Below are 27,425 nucleotides of genomic sequence, written 5' to 3' on the forward strand. Positions count from 1 at the left end.
TTCCTATAAGTAGGAACCCCCATCATCAACTATTCACTTGTTCTGAGTTATAGTTCATACAGTAAAATCAAGGTAAATGAAAGAGAGAGTTTTTTAAAAGTTGAACAAATAATAATAGAACTGTGTAGTGGCATTGATCAGTAGGTTTGCTGTCAGACCTTAGATTTTAATTGGGTCATTTTACTCAGTTAACTACCAGAAAATATTTGGTCTATTTATTGTGGAGGCCAATTAAACTGTCATTTGGAAATAAAATATATAAAATATATTGTCAAACTACCGCTGCGTTAATGTTTTTGCTTTTAGGACAAAAAAAAAAATCCTGGGCATTGTGTTAGTTTTCTACTGCTGNAGGAAATAAAATATATAAAATATATCGTCAAACTACCAATGCGTTAATGTTTTTGCTTTTAGGACAAAAAAAAAATCCTGGGCATTGTGTTAGTTTTCTACTGCTGCCATAATTTTAGTGCCACAAATTTAGTGGCTCAGAGCAATACGAATTTATTAACATACAGCTCCATAGTTCAGAAGTCTGATGCGGGTTTCACTAAAATAAAATCAAGGTGTGGGCCTGGCTGTATTCCCTTCTGTAGTCTTTAAGGGGAGAATCCATTTACTCACCATTTCTAGCTACTAGAAGATACTTCAATTCCTTGTCTACTGCCCCTCTTTCTTTAACGTGTGTACAGTTGCATCTCATTGATCCTACTTCTTTCATTACGTTGCTTTCTCTGACTCTTCTGTGTCCCTCTTCCACTTTTAAGGACTCATATGATTACAATGGATCCACCTGGATAATCCAGAAAAATCTCTTCACTTTAAAGTTAGGTAATTGACAAATTTAATTGCATCTTCAACATTAAGTCCTCTTTGCCAGGTAAAGTAACATATTCATGAGTTCTGGAGATTAGGACGTGGACCTTGTGGGAAGGCCAATATTTTGTGTATCACAGGCATTGTGATATTAGTATTTGGTTTGTTAAATCTGTACTAGACAAAATTGCAAAATGGTAGTGAAAGACCTTCTCTAAGGTGCCTTTAAATTCATGGTAAATGCTCATCTTTTTTGGAATGAGGTTCTGTGGGCAAACAAAAGAACAGAATAGATGAAGATTCCCTGTACCCTTTCTCCCTTCTGCTCCAGCTTTGTGAGCTATAATTAAACAAATAAAAATTATATATATCTAAGGTGTACAACATGATGTTTTGATATAGTATATGTTGTAAAATGATTATCACAATCAAGCTAATTAACATACCCCTCATCTTACACAGTTACTGCTTTTTTGTGTGTGGTAGGAATAGTTGGGATCTACTCTCTATTATTATTATTGTTTGTTTGTTTTTATTCGAGAGACAGAGACAGAAACAGAGACAGAGACAGAGAGGGGGAGTCTTAAGCAGGCCCTGTGTTCAATGCAGAGTCCAGTGTAGGGCTCAATCCATGACCCTGGGGTCATGATCTGAGCTGAAATCAAGAGTTGGGCACCCAATTGACTGAGCCATGCAGAGGCCCTGAGAGAGTTACTCTTTTAGCAAATTTCAAGTATGCCATACAGTATTATTAACTACAGTCATAATGCTGAACATTTTATCTCCAGAATTAATTCATCCTGCATAACCAAAACTTACAATCTTTTGCTTTCTGAGTATTGAGTTCATAGTGATGATTGTAGATGTTGAAATTACCTTTCCCACCAGTGGATATTCAGCAGATTTGGGAATGTGAATGATGTATTTTGACATACATTTAAAAAACTTTTTTAGGGGCGCCTGGGTGGCTTAGTCGGTTGAGCATCCGACTTTCGCTTAGGTCATGATCTCACTGTTCGTGGGTTCGAGCCCCGCATTGGGCTCTGTGCTGACTGCTGGCCCAGAGCCTGGAGTCTGTTTCAGTTTGTGACTCCCTCTCTCTCTGACCCTCCCCTGCTCACGCTGTCTCTCTCTCTCTCTCCTAGAAATAAATAAAACATTAAAAAAAATAAAAATAAATAAAAAATAAAAAATCTTTTTAAATGTTTTATTTATTTGTGTGTATGTGTGTGTGAGAGAGAGACAGAGACAGAGACAGAGAGAGAGACGACGTGAGCAGGGGAGGGTCAGAGAGAGAGGGAGATATAGAATCTGAAATGCTCTAGGCTCTGAGCTAGCTGTCAGCACAGAGCCCGATGTGAGGCTCAAACCCACTAACTGTGAGATCATGACCTGAGCCGAAGTCGGACGCTTAACTGACTGAGCCACCCAGGCGCCCCTGTTTTGACATACATTTGACTGAGCACCCACTCTGTATAAAACCTCCAGTGCTACAGGAGAAAAAAATGTAATTAAAAGTTCTGGAAGTCTTATGATGGTGGAGGGATGAAATTTAATCTGGTGCATAACATGGTAGAAGCATATTAAGTATATAGTTGGCAGTTATAAGTAAATGATATGTTATAACAATTATTCATATTATAAGTTTATTAAAATTGCCTTAATTTTATTGTTTGTCTGGTAAAAAGCTTGGTAAGACCAGTCAGAGTGAGTAAATCAATTGATTGGACCTGTAAACAAACAGATGATGAAATTTTCAGTCTCTGATTCATAGAATTGAAGCTTTCCAGGTAAAATAATTTGAGGGATATATACATATACATGTGTATATATATATTTAGAGAGAGAGAGAAGATGAGCAGGGGAGAACAGCAGAGAGAGAGGGAGAGAGAGAATCCTGTGCTGACAGTGTGGAGCCTGATGTGGGGCTCTATCCCACAGCCTTGGGACCATGACCTGAGCTGAAATTAAGAGTTGAATGCCTAACTGACTGAGCCACCCAGGTACCCCAGTATATTCTTACTTAATATTTTCTATATAGATGTGGCAAACAGCAATTTTTACTAATTTGTAAATGTTTTATTGATTTTTTTCTTCTTAATGAATGAAAATAACCTCAACTTAAAAGTTTGAATTGCAACTACTTTTTAAATAGGGCTCTGTTTTTCTTTTTAGTATTATTTGAAGACATCTGGTTTGTCATATAAGTGCTTGTCTCCTTAATAGATAATCATCATGACAATAGATAATTATTATGAATTACTGTATATAGGAAAGAAAAGAGGATGAATAATTAGCACCAAGTAGGGACATGGCAACAGGGAATGTCTTCAAATGCTTAGGTTAAGTAATGTGAGAAGTTGAGACCTTTTAAGATCATGCCTGTCTCTTCTTTTTATTAAAATATATTGGAGGGAACTTAACATTGTATAAGTTTAAGGTGTACGATGTGTTATTATGATACATTTATATATTGTAATATCCCTCTAAAACAAAACAAATTTTGTGAAAAACAAAATTGCTGGAAATACAACAGAAGAAGCAGTTGCATGAAGGAAAATATTACATCTTTAAAGCCATGATGTGGTAATAATTTTCTGGAGCACTGGACAAAGATTGCCTGAGCAATACCAAATTAGGCAATGAACAATTAAACTATAAAACTTCAGGCAAGCAGCAGGCAGGTTGTTTTCTCAGGAACATTTGTCACAGAGGGTAGAAAACATTCTAAGGTAAAATGGGGAAGTTTCCAAGGTGCACTGAGACCTCTAAATTGGGAGAGCAGACTTAGGGAGTGAGAAGCACTCAGCCTTGGAGCTGCTATCTATCTCCCTGTCAAAAGAGAGAGAAAAAGAGAGAGAGAAATCATCCTGAATGTTGCATTTATGACTGGTAATCCTGGGTTAAGTATCTATAGCAGTCATTTGTACATCGGGGGAATGTTTTGAGCTGAACATGTTCTAGCGCATGTTCAGAGTTAGGGAAAAATAAATGGATATATCTGTAGACATACAACTGATGGAGACTTTGTGCAAATGGTTGGATAGTGAAAGCTCAGCAATTCTATAGTTGATTACTAGCAGCTGCAATAAAAGTATCAGGGAAACATGGGACATGCTTTTCTTCAGAGAAAGCTGAAGACTAGGTCCATAGTAAGGCAAAAGGGTCAAGATGAAGAGAAGACATCTGGACCTTGACTCAAGATAGAGACATTCCCTTTACCATTCCTGACTCAGGGTTTTACCGTGGTTATCGCCATATGGCATTATTGTTGGCATTGTTATTGTTATTAGTTATTACAACTTGTATAAGTAATCAAGTATAAGATAATTGGTGTGTAAACTTTATTCATTTAATGTTTTTGTTGTTGTCTTAATAAAGTCTGTCAAACTAGAAGCGCTTTGGGAATCTGCTACCTGATTCAATAGTAGCAGAATCGAGCCTGATGGACATTGGCTATTACTGACCCACTGCACAGAGTAGGTGCCCAGTTCAGAGTACTATTTCTGTTCAATTTGACTTTATATCAGAGTTGTCTCCACATAAAGACACATTTTGAAAACAACAATAAACTTTAAAATTGCTTTCCTCACTGTTAACTAGCTGGAATTTAAATAAGAACTTGGAAAAAAATTCTTCCCCTTGTTCTGAGTTATTGGCAGTCATGATGTAGGAAATAAACATGAATTTTTAAGCATTGAAAATTATTAGTTACCCCGGCAGTAACTGAAATTAGTTTTCTTTATTATTTTTTAATTAATCAATTAATTAATTTTTAAGTTTACATCCAAGTTATTTAGCACATAGTACAACTATGATTTGAGGCATAGATTCCTTAATGCTTCTTACCCATTTAGCCCATCCCCCCCTCCCATGACCCCTCCAGCAAACCTTTGTTCTCTATCTTTAAGAGTCTCTTATGTTTTGTCCCCCTCCCTGTTTTTACATTATTTTTGCTTCCCTTTCCTTATGTTCATCTGTTTTGTATCTTAAAGTTCTCATATGAGTGAACTCATATGATATTTGTCTTTCTCTGACTGAATAATTTCGCTTAGCATAATACCATCTAGTTCCATCCATATAGTTGCAAATGGCAAGATTTTATTTTTTTTGATTGTTGAGTGATACTCCATTGTATATATTTACCACTTCTTCTTTATCCATTCATCCATCGATGGACATTTGGGCTCTTTCCATACTTTGGCTATTGTCAATAGCACTGCTAAAAACATTGGGGTGCATGTGCCCCTTCAAAACAGCACACCTGTATCCCTTGGATAAATATCTAGTAGTGCAATTGCTGGGTCATAGGATAGTTCTATTTTTAATTTTTTAGGAACCTCCATACTGCTTTCCAGAGTGGCTGCACCAGTTTGCATTCCCACCAGCAGTGCAAAAGAGATCCTCTTTCTCTGCATCCTCACCAACATCTGTTGTTGCCTGAGTTGTTAATGTTAGCCATTCTGACAGGTGTGAGGTGGTTTCTCATTGTGGTCTTGATTTGTATTTCCCTGATGATGAGTGATGTTGAGCAGTTTTTCATGTGTTGGTTGGTCATCTTCTTTGGAGAAGTGTCTATTCATGTCTTTTGCCCATTTCCTCAATGGATTATTTGCTTTTTTCAGTGTTGAGTTTGATAAATTCTTTATAGATTTTGGATACTAACCCTTTATCTGATATGTTGTTTGCAAATATCTTCTCCCATTGCATCAGTTGCCTTTTAATTTTGCTGATTGTTTCCTTCACTGTGCAGAAGATTTTATTTTGATGAAGTCCCAATAGTTCATTTTTGCTTTTGTTTCCCTCATCTCCAGAGATGTGTTGAGTAAGAAGTTGCTGCAGCCGAGGTCAAAGAGGTTTTTGCCTGCTTTCTCCTCTAGGATTTTGATGGCTTCCTGTCTTATGTTTAGGTCTTTCATACATTTTCAGTTTATTTTCGTGTGTAGTGTAAGAAAGTGGTCTAAGTTCATATTTCTGCATGTCACCGTCCAGTTTTCCCAGCACCACTTGCTGAAGAGACTGTCTTTATTCCATTGAATATTCTTTTTTTTTTTAATTTTTTAAATTTTTTTTTTTTTATTTCTAGAGAGAGACAGCATGAGCAGGGGAGGGTCAGAGAGAGGGAGTCACAGACTGAAACAGGCTCCAGGCTCTGAGCTGGCAGTCAGCACAGAGCCCGACGCGGGACTCGAACCCACAAACCGCGGGATCATGACCTAAGCGAAAGTCGGACGCTTAACCGACTAAGCCACCCAGGCGCCCTATTCCATTGAATATTCTTTCCTGCTTTGTCAAAGATTAGTTGGTCATATGTTTGTGGGTCCATTTCTGGGTTCTCTATTCTGTTCCATTGATCTGAGTGTCTGTTTTTGTGCTAATACCATACTGTCTTGATGATGACAGCTTTGTAATACAGCTTAAAGTCCAGAATTGTGATGCCTCCAGCTTTGGTTTTCTTTTTCAAGATTGCTTTGGCTATTTGGGGTCTTTTATGGTTCCATACACATTTTAGGATTGTTTGTTCTAGCTCTGTGAAGAACGCTGGTGTTACTTTCATAGGGATTGAAAATTAGTTTTATTTAAAAGATAAACAATAAGGATTCAAGTTACCATAGCCTCGGACAAAGTGGGAATGATCTGGGTTATAGCTACAAAAAGAGCTCATTGTTTAAAAGCTTCACCAAGATATTGGGTGTAACTATAGAGTGCACTGGTAACAGTAACTAAAACAAGAAGCTTAATTCATGTTGTGAAGACCACATACTCCAAATAAATAGACTATGAAAGATGAATGCAGAAGGAACCAGCAATAAATAATGGCTAAGTCCCACTTTTATCTCATTACCTGTTAAGTACAGTTGGGGGAGGGAAACAATGTGTGTGTGTGTGTGTGACCATACTGTGCCTTGTATGACTGGTGCCTTTGAGTCCACTGATGGAGACAGAAAAGCAGGCTGGTGTGATACCATCATGGTCCTGTATTGATCTCAGCAGTGAGGTAATTCAAAGGATATTGTATTACTGCATAGTTTGTGAATCATACACATTGTAGAACCTTTTGAAGGCTGGGTATTATTTCTTCTTCCCAGGGAAAATGTCTGATTATCAAACATAACCTTAGATGTGAGTAGAGTATAATCTAGTCCTTTGGTTTAGGATCTCCTTTAGGATAAGAATTACATTTTGCTCTTCAGTGTGGTCCCAAATCTTGCTCAGTGCCTGGCATGTTATGGAAATTTAATACTTGTGTGTCGAGTCAGTGAAAGAGCATAGTGGAAGTGCTCTAGACTTCGTGGTTTAGACAGAAAGAGGATGAAAAGGAGAGGGCAGCGAGCATTAAGTTGGTATTTTTAAATACCAGACACAATTATCTCTAGTACAATCTCCTTGACATCTTTCTTTTTTTTAATTAAAAAAAAATTTTAAATTTAATTTAAAAATTTTTAATTTGAAAGGGGGGAGGGGCAGAGAGACGACGACAGAGAGAGAGACAGAGAGAGAGAGAGAGAGAGAGAGAGAGAGAGAGAGAATCCCAAGCAGGCTCCATGCTCAGCGTGGAGCCTGACTTGGGGCTCCATCTCACAACCCTGAGATCATGATCTGAAGTGAAATCAATAGTTGGACGCTTAACTGACTGAGCCATCCAGGTGCCCCTTGACACCTTCTGAGGTAGGTTTTATTCAGATGCCCAAAACACAGAGAAAGCAGCTAAATTTCAGAGAAGTCAAGTTCATTTTAACCAGGGTAGCTAGGAAGTGGTCAGGATAGATTTCAGATGCAACCAGTCTTAAACATTTTTTCAAAACTCTGCTGACTGTTGAGTTAGAGATAAGGTCATTAAAGGAGCATAAACGAAGTTTATGCACATCTTTGCCCTCACAGAGGTGATTTGTTCTTGGGGGTGTCTTAATGGTCACTATGGATAGTGCGATTGACGGCAGTAGGGAATAATGAAAGCAATTAAACAATATTGTTAGCAGCTCTGTAAACAAGCTTCGTTCCAGGAATAAACTATTGAGTGGAAAGAAACATGGTAATTTGTTGTTCATGCTACCCTTCTCACTGTTGTTGGGTGAGAATAGAGCAATATGTTTGTACCTACAGAATTGCAAGACTATTTCCTTTATTGTTTTTTAATGTATTGAAGTTTTTACTTATATTATCAAGTTTTAAACTCTGGTTATTTCATTATGTGGTGCCGATCCAAACTAGATCTGCAAAACTTCAAATTCCATTGAAACGTGAGCATACAATCCTTGTTAAGTAGGCTCTGTTTGTGTGGGGGGTTGTGTGTGTGCATGTGCAATTTACCGTTAGAAAAATGTGACAAATAAGAGATAGATAAAAGCTTTTATTGAGGGTTTAATTTGACAGAGTAATTACCTAGGTTTGTCTTGGGGTCAGAATAAGGTGGGGCCAATATGCTGTATCTTCAGTATCTTCAATTATACCAAGTGGGAACTTGTGTCCATAACAATGACTCTGAGCCAAGATGTTATACTCAGTCATAAGAGAATGATGGATTCCTCTTCCATGTTTCTTACTTCCTAAGGCAGGAAGGCATTAAGTACAGGAAGAGAGATGTTCAGTAACAATGGGTGAAAGAAAATGAGTTGATGTTTGACTAGAAAATTCACTTAATTAACACATCCCTTTTGAGAAGCACTCCTGGTTAATCTTACTCTGTGTACACACACAGGAAGTATATGCCCATACTTTCACAACCAAGTATATTGAAAATCTAATGAGGACGTGCTGACCTTTTACTGCAAACCTAAACGATGACCATAACGTTGAAGAGGGTTTCATTGGTTTTTCTCAGGTGTCAGGGGCACTGAGTGTGGGGATGTTTGCAGGCAATATAAGAGAAGCAAAAAGTCCCTACCCCCTCCATTTGTTGTCATGAGAAAAAGACAAAATGAACACTTGCTGTATGGTCAACATTTTGTGAGACTTTTTAATAATTTATCAAGGTTTTATATTTTATACATGTTATTCAATGCACACAACAACCTGAGTTGGTAAGCATTATTTCCATTTTACCAAATTCCTGGAGCTTGTAGGAATAAGCTATAGTGAGGGCTGCTAGTGAGGGCTGACCGAACACACACAAACAAGCCAATAAATATATAATAAAATGTCTAGTGAGTATAAGTCCTGAAGAAAAACAAAGCCAGATGGGAGGGTTGAGAATGAGAGGGGGCGCTATTTTACCTACAGGGAAAGCCTTTCTGATTGGTGGTGTTAGATGCCAGAATGGAGTAGGGGAAAAGCCATGGAGATACCTGGGGAAGAATGTTCCAGGTAGAGAGAACAAGTATGCTGAAGCAGAGAAGTATTTCAGGAATAAGAAGACCAAAGACACTGGAGCACAGTAAGCCAGGAAGAGAGGGGAAGAAGATAAACATTGAACCTGGCTCTATCTGACTCCATACCTATGTCCATAATGTTCCATTGACACCATGAAATGGGGGACATGAAATGGCTAGAGAATGACACAATAAATTACAAAAAGGCCTTATGGGAGAGACTGTTAAGTATTGCAGAAAATCAAGAGTGGGTCAGCAGGATGTTTTGTTGGGGGCAGAATGACATGGGCTCTTGGGTTTAGGCTCTTGGATAAAGGTCAATGTGGATTTGCAGCTTAAACTGCAAAGAACAGTGATGTGGGAATGTTAATGGTTATACATGTGTAAACTTCATATGCCAGAAACTGCCCTGTGAGGCTTACATATATTGAATCATTTCTTCCTTATATAATAACCTCACTGCACCCATTTTTCAGATGATGAAATGAAGGCACAGAGATATTAAGTAATTTGCTCTATGTCCTAGAGTGTGGGTTTGAAATCAGGCTGCTTAGCACTATATTCTGTGCCTATAAACACACACACACAACAGAGGGAATAGAAATACAAGTAGGAAAATTTTTGTCTTTTATTATTATTTTTCTCTTCACCACTTTCCTGAAATATGGAGCAAAGGTTGACAGTTGAGCTATTAGCAAAAAAAACAAAAACAAAAAAACAAAAAAAAAAACCACTTGTATCCCTCTGAAGAATGTAAAATAAAGTTTGGGAGGAGAGTGAATGCAGCTCATCAAAGTACTTTCTCATGTTTCTCATTCTTCTTTCGCTCCGGCCAGGGTGAAACTATGATTAACCAGGAAAGTATAGTGCTGTGCACATAGTAGGTGCTCACAGAAGAGCTTATGAACTCTGCTTCAGAATATTCTTTATATTAAACGAAGTCAAGAAGCCAATTATTAAAACCTGGGACAACTTGATGGTTTATAATGTATTCAATAGGGGCTTGAGGGTTAAAAGAAGTCATGAGAGAATTTTTTTGTTTTGTGTGTAGTGTTTTTCATGAAGCAAGACTTTTAGGCTTATTTCGGTTGCAGTCCGGCTGCTGAAATATGCCAGGAGCATCAGAACAAGTCGTTTCAGATCAAATTTGTCAAGGTCTGTGGCGATACAGGAGTGAGATAAACAAACAAACAGACCCACCACCGATCCATGAATTCTGGAAGTAAAACTGTTCATCAAAATATGTAGCTGATTTGAGTCAGCCGCTGCCTTAGAGAACGTTTCTCAAAGCTGCTGTCTGTCTGTCTGAACACCTGCGTATGGGCTATAAACACAGGCTACTGGACTGGCCACACTAAGCCGGCAGACTTTCTATGCCTGTGGTGAGGCTGTGAAAACTAAAGTTTGAAAAGACCGCAGGTGATTTAAATGATCAGTCATACTTGAAATGACTCTTTTAATAACTTTTACCTGTGATGGTGGGGGCTCCATATTAGCATATATTGGAATCATCTGGAGGGCTTGTTAAACCACCCTCCCATGAGCCCTGTCTTCCCGTGTGTTTCTAAATAAATAGACCTGAGGCAGGGTTTGAGAATGTGTAGTTCCAGCATGTTTTTTAGGTGCCATTGCTGCCGTTGCTCTAGGCATTGCCCTTTGAGGACTCCTGGCTTTTAAGGATTATCAGAGTAAGACATGAGAGGCTACAGGACAGGCAAGTGACATCACTTTCATTAATGGCATTTGGAAAACTCCTCGGTATGGGATAGACTGATTGCTTAAGAAAAATAATAGAGCGAGCAAGGCAGCGTTATTGCTCTACAGTAGAGTTAATCAGTTGGGTTGTTTGTGGTTTTAGTGAATTTGTGAATAATGGGCTAACCAAAAAGCATTTGATTGGGTTCTAGGCTAAGAACTTTGAAAATAAGCTAGTTTCATGAGAGTAGAAAGAGTTAAAGATGGGAAGGTAATATTTTATTCAAGAACAAGCTCACACTTAATGACCGACGTGTAAAAAGGAGATAAGCAGACATGCTTGAAGACAAAGGAAAAGAAACCGTGAGTTACCTCTGGGATTAGGTCTGGAAATTTCTTTTCCTGCACACTATTAAATGCCTTACAGCTGTGAATACAGTGGTAAATCACTCTGTTAAATCCAAAATTCTGCTGTGTAAGAAAATGCCAGGAATAAATTGGAAATATTAGGAATAAATTAAGGAGGCTCTTCACAACCAAACCTGTGGTAGAATCCAGCACAGGTGAATAATTTGTGGGGCCTGGAGCACAATGAAAATTGAGGCGTTCAGAAATGTTAAGATTTCAAGATGGCAATTCCAGAGTATTAAAAAAAAGCGTGGGGCCCTGTGGGGCTAAATGTGTCTCGCCCCCATGAAGCCAGCTCAGGGATAATCAAAGGGCTTCAAAAGATCTGGCGTTGGAGTCAGATTTGAATTCTGACAATACAGATGCTCTGTATCGTCCTGACTGACTTCCGCTCCTCTGTTTCTTTCTTTTTTTTTTTTTTAAGACTTATTTTTGATAGAGAGCAGGCAGGGGAGGGGCAGAGAGAGAGAGCGCGCGAATGAGCAAGAGACAGAAGACCCACAGCAGACTCTGTGCTATCAGCACAGAGCCCGATGCATGGCTCAAACTCACAAACTGTGAGATCATGACCTGAGCCGAAGTCAGATGCTCAACCACCTGTGCCACCCAGGTGCCCCTGCTACTCTGTTTCTTGATATGTGTGGTTTGCTAACTAATTCTTACTTTGAAAATATCCTGGGGGAAAGATAAGCTAGGAAATCTGAATCTGTGAAAGACCCTATGTCCAAGGAAGAGTGCAATTTAAAAAAAAAATCCTAAAAGCATTAGCAGGGTTGGAGAGCTGACTATTTTCCCTGGTGTTGGTGGGCCGTTTCTCCTAGTCTTAAAAGCTAAGTCATTAAAGAAGTGTTTCTCGATTGCTTATAAAGTGCTATCCAGTGTCCCTGGTGGTGGGATCCTTCCTGTCCTTGTGCAAGTCCCCATCTAGCGGGAGATGCTGCCCATAAAGCAGTAGATGGAAACCGAAGTATGAAACCTGAAATGTAGGGGGAAAAATAACTGGCACAAGGGGAATGATCTGGAAGGAAAGTCAGAAGAAGTCTCCCAGAAAAGGCAACATTTAAGTTGCTATAAGTCTTAGGTGGAGGGAAGTCAAGTTTGGGGAATAGAATTCTAGGTGGAGAGAACAGTCTCTTAAGCGGGAGAGAATGTGCTGTGTTTGAGGGACTGAAAAGACCAGTGCTGCGGCCAGGGAATGGGGAAGAGAGTGCTAGGAGGTAATCCTGGGGGGGGGGGAACNCTGGGTTTCATTCTAAGCATGGTGGGAAAACATTGAAGAGTTCTGAGCAGGGAAATGATGGGAGTGGACAGATCTTCCTCAATTCTCTTCTGGGATGGTTTGTCGAGTTTAGTTAAGAGGGGCAAAGGGAGGAAGCAAGAGGCAGTTGTGGGGAAAACCTAGTAAGAAATGCTCATGGCCTGAACCAGGTTGGTGCCAGTGGTGACAGGAAGAAATTGACTTTCTAATACATTNAATGAGAGACTAACAAGTCAAGAATGGATCCCAGGTTTCTGTCTTGGGCAAATGGGTGGATGGTAAGCTTCACAGAATCATGAAGACGTGGGAGCAAACAGGCCTTTGAAGGAAAGTCAGAAGCCCAGCTTTTAACTTGCAAATTTGAGATGCTATCAACTTGAATACATGTGACTGGAGTCCAGAGGAGAGGCTGGACTTAGAGATCATTTAGATGTTACCAGTTTGTAGTTGGTATTAAAGCCCTGGGAATGAATGATGTTAATTAAGATGGCAGTGCTTAGGGAGATAAGGGGGTTTAAAAAAAATCCCTGTAGGGGCACCTGGGTGGCTCAGTCAGTTGAGGGTCCAACTTCAGCTTAGGTCATACCTCCTGGTTCACAAGCCCTGTGTCAGCTTCTGTGTGGACAACTCAGACCATGGAGCCTGCTCTGGATTCTGTGTCTCCCTTTCTCTCTGCCCCTCTCCAGCTTGTACTAGGTCTTTCTCTTTTTCTCTCTCTCTCAAAATTAAACTTTAAAAATTTGCTTTTAAAAAACCCTCTGGATTTATTTAGCAGAAGGGTTATTGAAGGAAACCGAGAAAGACCAGAGATGTACAGCTGTAATTCTGTCAGAGGACATAGAGAGAAGGGTCCTTCTGGAGGAAAGTCACCAAGAAGATTGAATGTCAAAAAAAAAAAAAGGGGCTCTTAATATATTTTGTATTTAGCTATTTTGATTCCTAGTATATTTGCTAAAAGCCTTTGTAGTAATAGGGACCAAAGCCAGATTGGAGTGGCCTGAAGAATGAGGTGAGGTCAGGGAGATAGTGTGTGTACTTGGTATTTGGAGAAGTTTTAACGTAGAGCAGAAAAATGCGATGGGCCCCTGGAGGGCAGATGCAGTCACCATATATATATTTTTTAAGCTGAACAGTACTGCAGTGTTGGGTGTCCTGATAGAAATGATCCCACGTGGAAGGAGGGGATGATAGTGGGAGAGAAAGGACACGTGTAAAATATTGTAGAGTAGGCTGGAGGGATGTATCCAACTAGGCAAAAAGACTCTAAGAAAAAGAGCACCAGGTTAAATATCATTGTCCGTAACACTGGGAAATAACTATGCCCTGCCTTATGACACTGCTTCTATTTGCTTTATTGAACCTGGCTTGTATTGTCCTGAGTGAGTGACCCGATGTCCTTGGCTTACCAGAGGAAGACAATTGGTCGAATTTATCTGACCTCTAGTAGTACCTTGACATAAATGCCATCTAAATAAGTTTCCTGCGATGTTGTGGAGGAGAAAAAAATGAATTTGAACCCAGATCTTAAAAGCGTTGGTAGATGGTTTGCCCGAAGATCTAAGATGGCCGTTCCTTGAACAGCGTGAACACAAAAATGCAAGTCTTAACTTCGGGTTGCTGAATCAGAGAATAAAACAGCAGAGAAATCTCCTTGCCCAGAATGCTGTGTAAAGAACGATCTGCTCATGAGCTTGTAAAGTTGAGGGTAGTGTATGAGGCATCCTTAAGAAGGCAAATGACTTCAGCTCTGGGTGGAAGTCAAAAGGCAGACCTGGAAGGCTAAACTATCAAGCTGTGCACACTGCAGTAGGGAGGAATCTGGGTCTGGAAGCTGGGCCAGTCTGGTTTCGTTCAGCCCCTTTTGTCAACTTGTCCCAGAAGAGGTGGAAACATTACTGAACTTGGAGGAAAAGCAGATGAAGGAAGGAGGTTAGTTATGGGAAGGTTGGGTTGACACTTGAATAATTTTCGCCTTGTTAAGAGAATCCGTACTTCTCTGGGTTCTGAAATTGAGGGCTGAGGCTAATATTTAGGAAGAAGTAGATTGTCAGACCTAGCAGGGAAACATTATTAAGTGGATTAGGTGAAACTGTCACCTCTCTATAATAATATTCTGGATCATCCTTTTAGATTTTTGTCAGAAGTGTGAAGTTTCATGGGACCAGAAAGGTATCAGGTACATTGTCTTCTGTCTCCAGAAAATCCTACTGTTTGCTATCCACACAGTTTTCAGTAATGAGCATAAATATTGAGAGAAAACAAACTTAACCTGCTTTCATGGTGCCAGGCCTTCCTTTGAAGGCCTCTTTTGCAGAGAATGGGGACTGTAAACTACTGAAAAAACAAAGGTATTGTTACTTGGAGAATGCCAGGTTTCTTCATTGTAGATGGACAGTTTGCATCTCCTGAATTCTGGTCACCTTCCCAAATAGCCTCCAATGGATAAATCCTTAAAAGTGGTAAATTTGGATTTGGCTCTTAAAGAGTAGTGCATACAAAATTGCCATTGAAGGATTTTTTTCTGTCATTTTGACTGAATCTTTCCTGTTTATGTCCAGTATTCTCAGCGTTATCCGTCAAAGTGAAAATCTGCCATCAGACAGGAATTTAACGTTAATGAAAGCAAGTGGCTCACAGCAGGGAAATGGAGGTTTTACCCCAGGGGTTTTGCTTTGGTGAGCAAACCATGGCAGACTGAAAAATGCCAGGAACTGAATGAGACTGAATAATCAGCTAACTAGGGGATCATCCTGGAATATACTAGTTCAGTTTCCTGGGCTGAGATTTAGACAGCAGGTTTTGCATGATTGATCCTACATCTTGGTGTGGGAATATGCATGGGGGCACTTCAAAGGTCTCCTGTCTTACTGGGGATGTGCTGATAAAGGTTTTAAAATTCTTAAGTCTACAGCAAACACCAGGGTTTCTGAGTTGCTATAATAAACAGTTGTCTGAAAGGTTTAGAGAGACGGGGAGACCTATATCAGTGGGTCTTAATTATCAGCTGAATAATTTCCAAAAGCTAACTGTTTCTAAGAAACCAAGCATAGCAATATGACATGCGTTCAGCCAAATGTCTCATTTAGCGTCCCTTTTTAATTTCTGATTGTGGGAATGTTTATCTCTAGAAATCTTTGGAGGTATACCAATTGAAAAAGTGAACAGGTCATGTTTGTGCAATATGAGGGGGCAGAGATTTTTGAACTATGTTTGTGAAACCATAGGTTTTCATAAAGTGTCTATTGGGATTCCTTGGGGAACTGGACTTGTGGTCCAGGACTCCACCACTTTGCTACTGGGTCAGTAGTGAATAGAGTTTGAATGGTCTCAAAGGCAGAAGGGTCCACTGAGTCAAGAAGGTAGAAAACCGTTGCCCTAAAGAATATACAAAAGGTGGTGTTGCTTGCTGTGTCTACTTACAACTGATGATCTGTCCCCTCACCAGATCCTTCTGCATCTAAGATCGATCGTTGACGTTTCCCTTTCGGTATGATGTTCAAATAGTCCTGGCTCTGAAGTTGGTGATCCTACTATCCTAGCTCTGAACATCCTCCTGAGAGAAGAGCGGGGTTTCATTTTATTTTATTTTTTTCCCAATGTTTCATTTCTGAGAGAGAGACCGCGTGATCAGGGGAGGGCCAGAGAGAGAGAGGGACACAGAATCCGAAACAGGCTCCAGGCTCTGAGCTAGCTGTCAGTACAGCCCCAACGCAGGGCTCAAACCCACGAACCGTGAGATCATGACCTGAGCTAAAGTCGGACGCTTTACCGACTGAGCCACCCAGGCACCCCGAAGAGAGGGTGTTGTTTGTTTGTTTGTTTTTTTAATTTTTTTATTTATTCTAGGAGAGACAGAGACAGCGTGAGCAGGGGAGGGTCAGAGAGAGAGGGAGTCACAGACTGAAACAGGCTCCAGGCTCTGAGCTGGCAGTCAGCACAGAGCCCGACGCGGGGCCCGAACCCACAAACCGCGAGATCATGACCTAAGCGAAAGTCGGACGCTTAACCGACTAAGCCACCCAGGCGCCCCAAGAGAGGGGTTTTTAAAGAAGACAAATTTGGCCACAAGGAGGATGCTCCTTGAGGTAGTATGTGGTCCTAGAGAAAGTCTTTGCAGCATTTTGTCCTCTGTTTTTGTTTTCCTTTGGTCTTTAAAAAAATATATATATTTTCCTGTCCCAGCCTTACTAGGCTTTGCACCCACACCACCCACCCTGTGATGTGTCTGATCCCTATTGTTCTCTCCTCCTTATGATGAGTAATGGGAAAGAAAGAGAACCGCTAATGTTTATGAAGATTTTTAACAAGGAAACAATGAGCATTTTTATTTAAAACAAGGTGCAGTAGAACATTTTAAATGTCCAGTAGGTAACCAACCATGGTCTATGATTGGTTGACTACTAATAACCTTCATGATTTGAGAGAATGGTTTTAGATTTCATCAAATGAACTGCTGAAGCTTTCAGTGTTCAGAGTGTCAGAATTATACCCAATATATCCATCTGAACTAAGATAGGAGCATAGTTGACTTCTGTCCCGTTAAGTCCTAAAGGCATCAGTTCAACATCTATTATGGGAAGGAGATCAGCTAAACTCTATTTATATTGGAACTTTTTAATAGTGTATTTCAATTTCTTACTGTAAAATCTACCTGTTACCCTTGTACCATTTTTTTTTAAAGTTTGTTTTTGAGAGAGCGCTTGTGCGCATGTGCACAAGTTGGGGAGGGACAGAAAGAGTGGATAGAAGGTCTGAAGCGGGCTCTGCCAACAGCGGAGAGCCGGATGCAGGGCTTCAACTCCTGAACTGGCAGATTATGACCTGAGCTGAAGTCAGACGCTTAACTGACTGAGCCACCCAGGTGCCCCACCATGTTATTTACTACTTGTAAGTGTACAGTTCAGTGGCATTAAGCACATTCACGTTATGTTAGAACTTTTAAGGAAACCTGTTTTGTGACCTGTATTCCTGTTAACAAATCTCTTGTGAATGTTTTCCTCTTCTGCTGTTACTTAATCATAAAAAATCCAAGTGCATTAAGATTTATGGCCAAAAAAATGAACTGGCTTGATTCCTGACTTTCTTCCTTCACCTTGCTCAGAAATTCTCTCAGAACCACAATTCTCAGACTAAGAGAAGTGAACCAATTTGCAAACAAAAACACCATGGGAAAATATGGTGAATTCTACACATTTTAATAAATTTCTCAATCTTGAAACCTCTGAACAGTCATTTGATTTCTGGGCCCTTGGGGTGGGGGAAAATGGTCTTTAATGGAAGTCTCTTCAGAATAAACAAAGATCCACATATTACTACCATAATGATTCAATCCCATCAATAAGGCTTTTTGTTTATTAGTCCTGCAAGTTATTCTGGAAGAAAAATTGCCCTAGGAAGTAGAGGGTGTATTAGGATGATCAAAACCCATAAAGTCTCCAATGCTCTACATTTTATGAGCGCTTCTTAGTTTTATTTTCCTCAGGTTTGCATCCACTATGTGTTTTCACAGCTTTCCCCTTTAAGTTGATATCCTTGCAATGAAATGTTAATATTTCCTAGGTGTCTTAAGGCTTTCAAAGTACTGGTGCAAATATATTGCATTGTTGGAGCCTTTAAGGAATCCTTTTCCGTAGAGAGGAGGGTCCATCCTCAGGGGAATTTTCTAGGTTGAGAGATTTAACGTCTGAGGTCACTAATGGAGAGTGATTGGTTCCTGACCCCCTGGACCTTCTTTTCCTTTTCTGACAACACAGGAATACCCTAGATAGTCAGCTAGGGTGGTAGTGAGGGGCCCACTGACACCTGGTCTTGTGAGTGTGACACCTAAAGCCTGGGAAGTAGGAGGCTCCCTTTTTGGGAGGTGAATGGCTTTGCTGGAAGCCATGTTGCTCCCCCTCAGCAGAGGTGTGTCTTGATGAGACTGTATCTGCTGGGAATTCCTGAGCTTCCCACATCGTCCACCTACAATTACCTTGTATTCCTGTCTTGAGATCTTGCCATGATCTCCAACCTCCTGGAGATTGCAGAAATCCCTGATGGGCTCCCGCCCCTTTTGTTTGAGTGTTGTGGAATCGGTTTCTGTCCCTGCCCCCAAACCACTGAACCACTGATGCAGACATTGGTGCTAGGACCCAGATATTCGAGGACTCCTTCTATCCCTTCGTGCTGCTAACAAGACTGGTTCTCTTAAAGCACGCTGTTGAAGCTGAATTGAAGGCGACAATGGCTCCCGCCTCCCTTTTTTTTTTTTTAAAGACTTGTAATAGGGGCACCTGGGTGGCTCAGTTAGTTGTGCATCTGACTCTTGGTTTCAGCTTGGGTCATGATCTCCTGATTTGTGGGTTCAAGCCCTGCATCAGGCTCTGCACTGACAGTGTGGAGCCAGCTTCGAATTCCCTCTCCCTCTCCCCTCAAAATAAATAAATTTAAAAAAATGACTTGTAGTTACTCTGATATTTATCCCTTTTCCCCTATCGATCAGCCCTTCTCACCAAAGAAAAGTTCTTAGTCTTTTTAAAAATTAAAGACCAAGTTGTAAACCTTAAGTGTTTTACAGAACATGATAAAGAGAAAGGGTTCTTTCATTTAAGAGAAGAATGCCCTACTTCAAAATTGAGGCAAATGGGTGCAGGTCACAGATGGCTGTAAAATTGTTTGATGTGTGGCTTTCACAGTAATCCTGTTTCCTCCCCTATAAAGTCCTTTTCTTAGAAGCAGAGCAGTTCTAGTTCAGAAGTCTACCTGGGATACTGAAAGAGTCCAACATGCTGTGTTCTGTAATGTTGCCATTTTGTTAGCACTTTGCTTCTTTTATACTTTGCTCCGATATGTTTCCAGTACTTGATTCTTGTAGGTTGTTTATCTGCTAACTTACAGGAGGACATTGAGGTCCTAGGATTATGTGATCATCCTTTGGAATACCAACAGTCACTCAGTTGCCATTTGAGTGCTTATGGGACAGGCACAGTGGAAGAGTGGGTTTCTATCTTTCAACAAAATCAGTTCCTGGTCTCCAAAAGATTTGAACAGGGACCTTACAAAGGAAGATCTATAAAAGGCCAACAAGAACATGAAAAGGTGCTCAGTATTACGGAAAGATAAATCAAAACCACAGTGAGCTACAAACGGACACCAAATAGAGTGGCTAAAATTAACACTACCCAGTGTTGTCAGGGAGGTCTCACTTATGTTGTGAAAGCGTAAGTACAGATGCTTCTGAACATCTTAGCCACAGTTTGGGAGTTTCCCACGAAATTAAACCTACTTAGAGTATATCCCTGATATACCCCATGAAAATGCATCACCACACTGGCTGTCCCAAGAATATTCCTAGAAAAGATTTAATAGTAAGAGCTCCCAAATGCCTATTAATGGGTGAGTGGATACACCAATTGTAGTCTTTCCATACAATAGAGTACTTGGCAAGAAATGAATGAACAGATATAGCTGTGTGATGAAATCCTAAAAACGTTGAATGAAAAAAAATCTGACCGGAGAGTATACGTTGTATGATCCTATGTATATGGACTGGTAAAACCAGTCTAGAGTGACAAATTAGCCCCTCTAGTCACAAATTAGCCCCAGTGCCTAGGGGCTGAGGGTGAAGGTGCTCTGGGAAGGGGCAGCAGTGAAACCTCTAGAGTGAGGACTGTTGTATATCTTAGGGTGGTATTTCTACAAGTGTAAACTTCTGTTAAAACTCCTTGAAACACTTAGGGGCACCTGGGTGGCTCTGTCGGTTAAGCATCTGACTTTGGCCCAGGTTATGATCTTGCAGTCTGAGTTCAAGCCCTGTGTAGGGCTCTGTGGTGACTGCTCAGAGCATGGAGCCTGCAGCCTGCCTCGGATTTTGTCTGCCCCTCCCCCACTCACACAGTCTGTCTCAAAAATAAACATTAAAAAATTAAACTCCTTAACACTTAAAATGGGAGCTTTTTATTTAAATTGTACTTCAATATTCTTGACAAAGCCATAGGTGGATATTGCCCTTAAAAGACCTTTTATAAGGCATACCTGAAAATGTTTTTATACAATGAAAATTATGCCTTGTTATCACAAGTTACATTTTTTAAAGAGTATAGTGCTCTGAGAATCTTAAAAACTGCCATCTACTTCAAATGATACAGGATGGGGAAATTGTCCAAGGAAATGAAGCCTGTATTTTATTTCTAATAAATACTTTAATTATGGAACAAGAGTTAGACAAGCCCTTATATTTTTAACTAGCTTGTGCTCTTTGGGGGGAAAAATGTTAAAATTGCAACAGTCTTAGGTGGTGAGAAATTATCAACTACCCTAAACTGATGTATTGAGGACAAAAATGATGATTTTTATTTCCAGGTGTTGGTATTCTTATTCAAGTATAATTAACAGAAGGTTAGTTTCCGGTGAACAATATGGTGATTTAACAGTTCTGTACTCTGTGCTCCTGAAGATAAGTGAACTCCTAATAATCCCCTACACCTATTTTACCCGTCCCCCCATCCCTCCCCTCTGGTAACCACCAGTTTGTCATCTGTATCTAAGTTTGTCTTTTTCCTTCTGTTTCTTAAATTCCACATGTGAGTGAAATCCTATGGTATTTCTCTTTCTCGTACTTACTCCACGTGGCTTTATATTTTCTACACCCATCCATGTTGTTGATGGTAAGATTAAGTGATCATAATTTTTAAATTCTTCATACTTGATTATATTTCTTAAAAAAATTTAACATTACTGTGTATGACTTCTAATACCTGCTTTAAGTTAAATTTATATTGATTTAAATTATTCATTGACCTTGAAATCCTGAACAATTCATTGATTTAGGTAAAATGCATAGGTACCTTTTCCCCCCTCTATGAAACAAAAACATATAAAAAATTCACTTATTGGGAAGGGCAGTTTTCAGCCTTGCTGTCAACTAATGGAAAGTAATACCTTAACAAAAGTCCTTGGGATATTATAACAGGATTATTAAAAAATGTGTTTTCTCAAAGCCTCAGGCAGTAAAAATTCAATATTTTCCTACCATCCATTTCTTAATGCAATTTAAGAATAAGTTGTTTGAAAACAATCTCCCCAATTCTTCACATTTTCACCCTTCTAATACTTGTTAATTTTTAATGTTTATGAAAATCCTTGTACCATAAACGTAGAGAAGCTGTTCCAGACCAGGGCCTCCAGTTTCTCAGCCATTTGCAGGGGTGGGGAGGGGTGATCTAGAAAACTCGCCTGGTAAGGCAGCAACAAAAGACAGATGAAACATTTTATATGCTGGAATCCATTTCAATATTAAGGGTTTAATTGGCCATGCAAACAGCTGAGGTTTATGACTTTAAAGCCTGCAATTTAAAAAAAAATTTTTTNAGGCGCCCCTAAAGTCTGCAATTTTTAAAGATAGTTCTGAAACTTACTTGAGGGTCTATCTCCTTAAAAGAATATTTCAGTATCGTCCTTAATACTTCTATTTATGATTTATGAACACGTTTTTCTTAGAGAGAGAACACAAGCTGGGGAAAAGGGCAGAGAGAATGGGAATCCCAAGCAGGCTCTATCCCCAGTGCAGAGCCTGATGTGGGGCTTGATCCCACAACCCTGAGATCGTGACCAGGCCCCAAATCAAGAGTTGGATGCTCAACTTACTAAGCCACACAGGCGCCCCTCTTAGGTTGTTTTTAGCAGATCTAGATAAACAGAAAAATGCATTCCCCTGTATATGAGGAATAATAGACAATTATGCTATATTGAAACAATCGTGACTATTTTACCCTGGGCCTAACAACAATAAACTTGATAGTTGAAGACAACAGAAACTTAATCTCTCATAGTTCTGGACATTGTCAGAAACCAGGAATTAATATAGTTAGCTGAACTCACGGTGTCACAGGACCACACTCCCTGCAGAAGCTGGAGGGGGGAGCATCCGTTCTGCTCTCTTAGGGCTTGTGGTGGATAGAGGCATTTTTTGGCTCATTGCCAAACCAATCTCTACCTCAGTGTGCCTGTTTCCTTCTCTTATGCGTCTGATTTGCCACAACCTCTCCTTTGTGGACACTGATTGCATTTAGGGCCCATCCAGATAATACAGGATGGTGTGCCCATCTCAAGATCTTTAACTCCGTCACTGCTACACAGACCCTTTAACAAAGGGTCTTTTCACATTTCAGAAACTAATTTGGACCTCTTACGTTTGGGTGCCATTATGCAGGCTGCTACATGATCTAAAACAAAAAAAAAACAAAAAAACTAAGCTTGCTCTTCTAATTACATTGCTCTTTTTCCTGTCACTTCAGAGCACATATGGTCTTTCCTACACATTTTATAATTTAAATATATTTATTTACTCAGACTATTTCTGTTGTATAAGAACAGAAATCCTGCCTGTTGTCATTCATAATCAGAAGAAGAATCTTGAGCTTTCTCTGCTTTGTTAGGGTTTTGTCTCTGTCATGACTAAAGACTGAGCAGACCTATGTACATATTCTGCCACGTATAACACACTGGAGAATTTCCCCGACAATAGTAACTTAAAACATTCAGTCCTATTATGAACCAGCGAACCTCTTGCATCTTACATTTTTTATTTAGAAAATGTGATTGCCATACACAGCTCATCTGGCAGAGTAAGCCTTCTGAAAGTATCGGTTCAAGAAAATAACGGCATCTTCCTTTTTTCAAGCTAGTCTCTATCCCCTTTCTGTTTTCATTTTGAAAGGAAGTTAAAACTCATCAATGAATAAGCCATTCAGAGAGTGGCGATATCAAGTCTGTTTCACAACAGCCTATTTTGATGATGAACCGATTCTTGTAATAAGGCATTGATGTGAGGGGAAAAAAAATCCATCCTATTAAAATTTAATTTCCATGGTCTCACTTAGATGCTGGCATCTGACCTCAAATGGTATCTTTTTCTTTCTTTTCTTTTTTTTTTTTTAAATCTTACTGTCTCTTAGCTTTGTAGACCACAGAACATGCAGCTTGTTTGAGAGGTTGGAGCTACCTTATCTGTTAGGAAGAAATAACAGCTGAAATGCAGTGGGACAAATTAAGTCTAACCTCTTAACTGTTCTGTATAAAAATTACTTTTTAGTTTAGCCTTGTGAATGTTCTAAAGGAGAGGGTTATTCTTCTAACATTGGTTTCAGGGTATGATACAGTAATTCAGCAGTTCCATACATCACCCTGTGGACATCCCAACAAGTGCACTTCTAATTTCCATCACGCAGAAGGTAATTCTAAGAAGCCATTTTTAGAGAAGGGTTCCCAGATGGATGTGAAGTACAAAAGAACATGAAAAGTGAGCAGGCAGTACATGAGCTATGGAGGAGGTAACCCTGCCCAGGAAGCACTATTCACCCTTGAATGAATACAGAGAAATTATAATATTGATAGACTTGTAAAGGGTTTATTTTGGAGGTCTGACCACATGCAGACTAGTCACATTGTGACTACTTATTTTATGACCTTGAGAAAGTTGTCCATAGTATCTATAGTTTCTAGTATTTTCTTATCTGTAAAGATAGTTTCTATTATCTCAATTTTGGGTAAAATTAGATAAATCATACCAAACACTGAGGACTGGCACATAATAAATGTTCAATACTGTGGGTTGACTTTCAGGTTCTGAACTACATGTAAAACCATATACTGATCAAATACCCAGTTGAATTGAATTTAAGCCACCACCCTCCTCTGACCTAAAAATCCATACTGCATGCACATGCCAAACATTTTTTTTGTTTTTCTTCAATGGGGATCTGAATTTCTTTAAACCCCCCACACTGGCCCTTGAATCCCCTATATCAAACCCAATCATTGCTTTAAACCCGCATGCCTTTAGTCTGAGTTCTGACTCCAGATCATTTTGTTGTCATGGAGTTTGATTGAACTTGATCCCTCCAGCAACACTATGCTTCCCATTTCCTCAAAGAACTCCATATTCCACCCCCCCACCCCCCACAAGTCCACTAATCCAATGGAAACTACTTGTTCTGGTTTATAAATGCAGTGACCGAGATGACCTGATCGTAACAAAGCTGACAAAACCACATCTTTGGGTTGGGTTGATTTCAGGTCCTTCTAAATCTCTGAAGAAACTTTAGCCATGTTGGCCACCCACCCCCCTTACTCCATGGACAGAATTTCTACTTTCTTTATTGAAAGAAAGACGTGTGTGTGTGTGTGTGTGTGTGTGGTATTTTTCTCTTGATAAACTGCTATAAATGGCTTCCTTATTTAGAAAGGCTGGCCTTGGCTAAATACAGAGATTGACAAAGTTTAAGTTAACTTTTAGATGGCTTCTTCTCTTGGAGGTTTCCCCTTACCAGTATTTTGCACGGTTTTCCTCTTCCTTGAGGTAAGTCTTGGCTGACTTTTCACCTCCATTATTCTTTTCTATTGACCATATCTCTAAGACTATGGTTTGCTTTTTTACATTACTCTACATTCATTTTTTTCATTCAACAAATATTAAGTATTCTCTGTAGCCAAGGTGTTGTCTAGGCACTGGAAATGCTACGGTAAACAAAATACGGAGTTGGATTCTTTTCATAAAGGGAGCTATTTACCAACTTCTTACTGTCTTCAGAAACCTTATATTCAATGATAGAAAGCTTTATCTCTTTCCTGTTTTCACTCTATTAGTGTTAGTGGTCCAGTACTTAGATGTGAGACAATGAGGAGAAGAGGTACCTACATGTTTTCTTTTCTTTTTTTTTTTAGCTTTTGGCATCTTTTAAAATATATTTTAATTTTGGATATGTATTAGTTGTCTGCCAACTATTAATAACTGTTCTTTGATGTAGCCCTGGTACAGGGAACAGTCTATTTTTTTCTTTAACAATACTGTGAAAAAGAACCATTAGGAAGAGAAGAAATTTATAAAATGGAATTTTTGTTATAAAGCAATTAAATTTCAATAGGTAAGCAAATGTTCTAATAGAACTTGAACTTGCGGTGATTAGAATGGTTTGTTTACTCTGGTCTCCCTCTGTTCTTAATGGAAAAGACCCATATCCTTTCTTACAACATTGACAAAAAGAAAAGGCCTATGGAAATGGTTGAAGTTTCAGGATAAGCTCTTCTTCACATGTAAAGGAAAACCGACTAATTATCCATTAGTATTGAAATACCTTTGGGATTTGGAAGGACACCGGTAGCTAGTTTGCATGGCTACCTAATCTAAACCCAGTGTGTAACGATCATTTCTTCCTTGTTCTAGATTCCTGGAACTTAGCGCAGGAGAAAAGATTGTGCTCCTTGACTTTTGTATATCCCACTGGGCACAGAACAGGGCCATGCATATGCTCAATGAGGAAGCGCTAAATTCTGCTAGACTCAGAATGTTTTGTATGACGTTAGAACCTGTGAAGACTGTCAGACAAGGAGTAATTACCACCCTATTTACTAGTCCATGAATATTTATTGGCAATTAGTATCAAGCAAGAAATATGTGAGGTGTTGAAGATGTGAGGACAAAGGAGAGAGATTCCTCAACTTAGAGAACCACAGTTGAGGTGTGACATCTGCATATTAATTATAATACAAAGTAGGAATACCAAAATGTAGATACAAAGTGCGGAGGAACTATTGATCCATTTGCTCTGTGTATCAAATCTGACTAAGTTAGGAGAGGGCCTTAAAATGCAGAAGATAGGGGTGCCTGGGTGGCTCAATTGGTTAAGCCTCTGACTTTGGCTCAGGTCATGGTCTCACAGTTTGTGAGTTTGAGCCCCGCATCAGGCTCTGTGCTGACAACTCAGAGCCTGGAGCCTGCTTTGGATTCTGTGTCTCTCTCTCTCCCTTCTCCTCCCCTGCTCGTGTTCTTGTTTTCTCTCTCTTTCAAAAATAAACATTAAAAACAAAATAAAAATACAGAAGATACTCAGTCTAGAGCTAGATGTTTTCTAGGTGTCAAACAAGGCCAGGGTTGATGAGCCTACTGGGTGTGTATGTATGTGTATGTGTGGAGAATGGCAGAAACTGAGGCAGGGAAATTAGATACAGGCCAGGTAGGGATGGTGCTTGTGGGTTGTGAAGTTCAGACCGAATTCTTCATAGAACTGGAGGTGGTAAGAGGACCAACCCCTTCTCTTCAGATTCTATCAGCAAGTTTTGAGAATGGGCTGGAGGAGAGAGAAAGATTTCAGGTAGCAAAAGCAGTCAGAGGCCAGAGATGATCAGGGTCTACTTAACAGAGGGACAAGGAGGAGAGATTTAAGATTTTATTAGGTAGGTTTGAAAATTGGGGAGTAACAATTATAGAAAAGGGAGAGACAAATAAGAGAAACTTGGAATAATTTCAAATCCTAAAAGATTCCCGTGTTATGCTTTGTTAAGTGGAAATTTGAATATGGTTGATAGTTGCTAAAATCACTTCCTAATGAAAATCTATTAATGCAACAATTATGAAACACCTGTTTATTTCTCTTGTGTTGGATACTGGTTTCATTTTTAACCATTCAGTGATAATAGCTTTACTGAGTTGCTTTGTGTTAGGGTGCTAAGAACTTAGATGTTCTTAATTCTCCTCCATTACCTTGGGGGGTGTGTATTATAGCCCTCGTATTGTAGATCATACCAAGGCTCTGAGTAACTAGCGTCTTGGGTACCTTGCTGAACTTGGAAGATGTTTCATTAGTAGGACAAAATTACATTTCTAATTCTAAAACTCTGCTCTTTTCAGTAGCTTACTCAGCCTCCATATGTCAGAATTTTATATACCTGTGTTCTCAAGATTTTGAAAAATAGTCCTGATCGGTCATTAGGAAGCATTGACTTGTTGAAAGATTCTAAATTCCTTTGAGTCTTGTTCCTGTAGATCCATCATTCCTTAAGAAAATATTCCTGTTCTTTATGTTGTGGTGGCCTATGGGGTTCCGTAGGTCCTAGCTGCTGGTTTTTTTTTTTCTAAGTATAGTTGCTATACGATGTAACATTAGTTTCAGGTGTACAACATA

This window comes from Crocuta crocuta, unplaced genomic scaffold, assembly GCF_008692635.1.
Source record: "Crocuta crocuta isolate KB4526 unplaced genomic scaffold, BGI_CrCroc_1.0 scaffold41, whole genome shotgun sequence".
Lineage (NCBI taxonomy): Eukaryota > Metazoa > Chordata > Mammalia > Carnivora > Hyaenidae > Crocuta > Crocuta crocuta.